Here is a 1,406-nt window from a genome sequence, read left to right on the forward strand (position 1 = left end):
GCCGCGCGCCCGGGGCCGGGGCCGGCGCTCTCTCCTCCCCCCTTCCCTCTCCCAAGCGCCGCGCGCCTGGGGCTGGCGCTCTCTCCCCCTTCCTCCCCCAAGCGCCGCGCGCCCGGGGCCGGCGCTCTCTCCTCCCCCCTTCCCTCTCCCAAGCGCCGCGCGCCTGGGGCTGGCGCTCTCTCCCCCTTCCTCCCCCAAGCGCTGCACGCCCGGGGCCGGCGCTCTCTCTCCCCCCCACACATCCCCAAGCGCCGCGCGCCCGGGGCCGGTGCTGGCGCTCTCTCCCCCAAACGCTGCGCGCCCGGGGCCGGCGCTAGCGCTTTCTCCCCCCCCCCCATGCGCCGCGGGACATGAATCCGCGGCGCCCCCGGGGCGGCGCTCACCGTGCGCCACGCGCCTGGCCGGCTCCGGCAGCGCATGCACCACGTGCCCGGGGCCAGGCCAGCCCTGAGCACTTGGCGGGCGCAGAGAAATGCCCCCGCGGGCGCCATGGTGCCCACGGGCACCGTGTTGGGGACCACGGGTTTAGACCTACTGAATAGCTACAGGCCTTCCATTAGGGCTACAGAAAAGCCATCTCGTTCCAGAGGACCTTTCCAATCCTGCAAGTACAGACAAAGCCAGGTAAATGCAAGTGCAAAAGGACTCAACCACTCACTCTTCTGATCCAAAATCAGATGCATTATCCTTTAGGCCACACAGTCTTGGCTTGCTTGGAATTGGACTTCTTGAAATGTGTGAGCAGGGAAAAGTCTATTTAGTCCACTAGGTTTTATTATTTTCCTTGTTTGGCAGTTTAGAAATCACATCTGAGCTGGTGAATTATTCTTATTGTGTGTAACTAAGGATTGCAGCCCAGGGATTTTTCCTGAGTCTATGTTACTTCATGGCTCTCTACCACCTAGGCTATCTCCATACTGCAGCTCTCTTCTGCAAAAACGTATGCAAATGAAGCACAGATTTACATATTGCCATGCTCATTTGCATAATTATTGGGGGTCTGTTTTTGCACAAGAACCTTTTGCGCAAGAAGGATCTGTGTAGACTGGGGCTCTTCGTGCCTCCTGCTTCCCCTGGCTCCAGTTTCTTTCCTGTCAGCCCCATGGGGCCAGGGGGGAAGCAGGGGGCCATTTCAGAGTCTGGTTGGGGGCAGCGACCTTTGCATGCCATGATGGGGGAGGGGAGAGTGTCACGCGGCTTCTACTAGAGCTGGTATTGAAATAAAAACAAAAAATAAACAAGCAGCTGGGATGGGGCAGCTGGAAGGAAGCCAGGAGAGCAGAGGCAGCCTGAGAGCTGAGAGTCATAGGTGTCCATGAAAAAGAGCATCTGTAGGTCCCATGGTGTAATGGGCAGCACTCAGGGCTCTGAACCCTGCAATCTGAGTTCAACTCTCAGTGGGACCT

At 59.2% G+C, this 1,406-nt stretch overlaps 1 non-coding gene across 1 annotated transcript; it reads left to right on the top strand.

Moving 5' to 3' along the window:
* The first annotated feature begins 1,334 nt into the window (after nt 1-1,334).
* Nucleotides 1,335-1,406, top strand: TRNAQ-CUG (transfer RNA glutamine (anticodon CUG)). The gene has a single exon. It is a non-coding gene; the product is annotated as a tRNA-Gln (tRNA).

Source organism: Pelodiscus sinensis, chromosome 19, assembly GCF_052426305.1.
Source record: "Pelodiscus sinensis isolate ZL-2025 chromosome 19, ASM5242630v1, whole genome shotgun sequence".
Classification (NCBI taxonomy): domain Eukaryota; kingdom Metazoa; phylum Chordata; order Testudines; family Trionychidae; genus Pelodiscus; species Pelodiscus sinensis.